This window comes from Capricornis sumatraensis, chromosome 3 (assembly GCF_032405125.1).
Source record: "Capricornis sumatraensis isolate serow.1 chromosome 3, serow.2, whole genome shotgun sequence".
Taxonomy (NCBI): Eukaryota; Metazoa; Chordata; class Mammalia; order Artiodactyla; family Bovidae; genus Capricornis; species Capricornis sumatraensis.
The window spans coordinates 166,174,891-166,178,380 of NC_091071.1; positions in this window are offsets into that span (position 1 = coordinate 166,174,891).

The following is a 3,490-nucleotide window of genomic DNA, read 5'->3' on the forward strand; positions in this document are numbered from 1 at the left end:
AATAAAACATATTTTACATGCTCTTTGTCTGTGCATTTGTTCTCTGTCCTCAGGTTGAATTTCATTTATATCTCCTTAGAAATCTTGGTATTCTCAAGGCTTCTTTTGGGTCCTGCTTATAATTACTATAAGGAGGTGAAATAATCAGATGTTAGCAAGTTTGAAGATTTCATGCCTCCTGGGTGTTCAGTAAGGGGAGACTTAACTGTAATTGGGATACATGAGGTTCACTTTCTGGTTCAGTTCTTGGAGGTAGCGCTGTAGGAATTCAGCATCTCGTTTCATCTCAAAGGACTGGTTTATTCCATAGAGTTTTGATGAAGCACTGAAACTTTTTACTGGAAAGCTTCAAGAACAGTGAGAAAGGAGGAACTTTATGCATCATTGGATTTGGGGGTGGGAAATTTCCCTTAAACTATGAGTGAACATCTCTCCATCCATCTGGATAACAAATTCATGGATAAGGTACTGCGAATGAAAAAATAAGACACTGATCCCACTTCGGAGGACCTCTGTCCAGAAAAGGAGCCAGGTATGTAGACAATGGTTAGAGCTGTGTGACTTACAGTTCACTGATCTTTCACTTCATGTCCTTCATTATGCAGCTTAGATTCTGTGGTCCAGTGTTAGAATCACTCTTAGCTACATAGTCAATTGCCTTGCCCCATCTCTTGCTTCATTATACTTGCCTGGCTGAACTCCCACTTTTGGTTAAGGTCAGTATGGCACCTCTGCAGTTAGGCAGCTGAACTTGCTGACACAGTTGCTGTGTTTTAAAGTCACAAGTAGACCTTAGTATCATCTGATGATCCTGTTTGCATTTCTCTGTCCCGTTTACTCTTTTGGTACTCTTGAAAACTTTAAAATTTTTCTAACTCTCTCTCAACTTACAACCTTTTTTTTAAAGAAACAAATTTCACAGGCTCCTACTGTCACATCCTTGTCGGGAGTACTTTTGAGTAGTTTCTTAATAGTAGAGCCTTGACTTGAAGGGATTATACAAATAGCATGTTCAAGTGCTGTGACTATAGCACCTGTAGGAAGAGTGATAATTTACTAGTAAGTATTTGAGCCCCTGCGACATACTTATACTATTCTAAGCACTTAAGATATGGTGGCAAATAAATGCCCTTACAGGGTTTAAATTCTAGTGAAGATAGAGAATAAATACAAAGATAAGTAATACACTTTGAGATAGTGGTTAGTAACTAAGAAGATATGAAGAAAGTAAAAGGGGTTATTGATGGGGTTATGTATGGAGTTAGATGAGGGTCAGGGAAGGACTCTGATGAAGGTAAGGGAGCCTACTATGTGCAAATGCTGTGTGAAGGCAGTGGAAATACTTTCCAAGCAGTGTTAAACACCGTGTTTCAACTTGAAACAACTTGTATGTTCAGGAGATAACAATGGGTGGAATGGCTGAAGTCCAGCAAGGAGTAATGGTGAAATTCAGGCAGAGACAAAATTGTGTGGATTTGAGAAGGCTGGAAAGATCGGGGTCATATTGCAGAGGGTATTGGATATCACAGCAAGAAATCTGAAAGTATTTTTTACGCAGGAGGAAACATCAGATTCAACTATGTGGTTTATTAGAAATGTCCATGTTCAGGCATCACTAAGGTCATTCTTAATCAGTCTTGAATTGGGAATCTCTTTGGGTAATGAGCCTTTGAAGGTTGGTAAACACAGCAGTTACATAGATCTGTGCTCAAAAAGCTTATTCAAGAAATCTGTATGTTAGGGTTTCCCTAATAGCTCAGTGGTAAAGAATCCACTTGCCAATGCCGGAGACAAGGGTTTGATCCCTAGTCTGAGAAGATCCCACGTACTGTGGAGCAACTAAGCTTGTGTGCCAAAACTATTGAGCCTATGCTCTGGAGCCAAAGAGGTGCAACTATTGAGCCCATGTGCCACAACTCCTGAAGTCTGTGCACCCTAGAGCCCATGCTCCACAACAAGAAGGCGCTGAAATGAGAAGCCTGTGCACAGCATCTAGACAGTAAACCCTGCTCACCACAACTAGAGAATAACACATAGCATCAAAGACCCAGCACAACCGTAAAGTTATATAAAAAAGTCTTTAAAGTAGAGGCCATACCTCTTATGAAACTCAGTTGCTGCAGTACTATGCATGCAATAAATAACAGCCGAATGAAAATGTTTCAGAGAGAGAGAAGCTGAGAGACCGTTTATGGGTGGTAGGCTTTCTGCTTCTCTACACTAAAGCCTTTGCTGGATCACAACAAACTGGAAAATTCTTAAAAGAGATGGGAATACCAGGCCACCTTACCTGCCTGCTGAAAAACCTGTGTGTAGGTCAAGAAGCAACAGTTAGAACCGGACATGGAACAACGGACTGGTTCAAAATTGGAAAAGGAGTATGGCAAGGCTGTATGTTGTCACCCTACTTATTTAACTTACATGCAAAGTACATCATGAGAAATGCTGGGCTGGATGAAGCGCAAGCTGGAATCAAGATGGCTGGAGAAATATCAATAACCTCAGATACGCAGATGACACCACCCTTATGGCAGAAAGCGTAGAGGAACTAAAGAGCCTCTGGATGAAAGTGAGAGAGGAGAGTGGAAAAGCTGGCTTAAAGCTCAACATTCAGAAAACTAAGATCATGGCATCCGGCCCCATCACTTCATGGCAAATAGATGGGGAAATGATGGAAACAGTGACAGACTTTATTTCCCTAGGCTCCAAGGTCACTGCAGATGGTGACTTCAGCCATGAAATTAAAAGATGCTCCTTGGAAGAAAAGCTATGATAAATCTAGACAGCATATTAAAAAGCAGAGATATTTCTTTGCTGACAAAAGTCCGTCTAGTTAAAGCTATGATTTTCCCAGTAGTCACATATGGATGTGAGAGTTGGACCATAAAGAAAGCTGAGCACCAAAGAATTGATGCTTTCTGAACTGTGGTGTTGGGGAAGACTCGAGAGTCCCTTGGACTGCAAGATCAAACCAGTCAATCCTAAAGGAAGTCAATCCTAAAAGTTGATTGGAACGACTGGTGTTGAAGCTAAAGCTCCAAGACTTTGGCTAGCTGATGCAAAGAGCTGACTCGTTGGAAGGAACCCTGATCCTGGGAAAGATTGAAGGTAGGAGGAGAAGGGGATGACAGAGGATGAGATTGTTGGATGGCATCACTGACTCAATGGAGATGAGTTTGCGCAAACTCCAGGAGATGGTGAAGGACAAGGGAAGCCTGACACGCTGCAATCTATGGGGTCGCAAAGAGTTGGACACAACTGAGTGACTGAACAACAATGAGGTTGATGATGGCTTATAGTAGGCCAGGAGAGGTGTGTTTGTGTTGGGGCCTCTGTCTCCTTTGCTGCTTTGGGGTTGAGGCAGTCAGGAAGACAGGAACAAGAGGATGACACTAGCCAGTATCTGCTGAGTGTAACTGGCTTCAGAATTTCATAGGCATTATCATTTAACCTTCCTAGGCTTCCGCTCTTGCTAACTGCTTGATTGTAC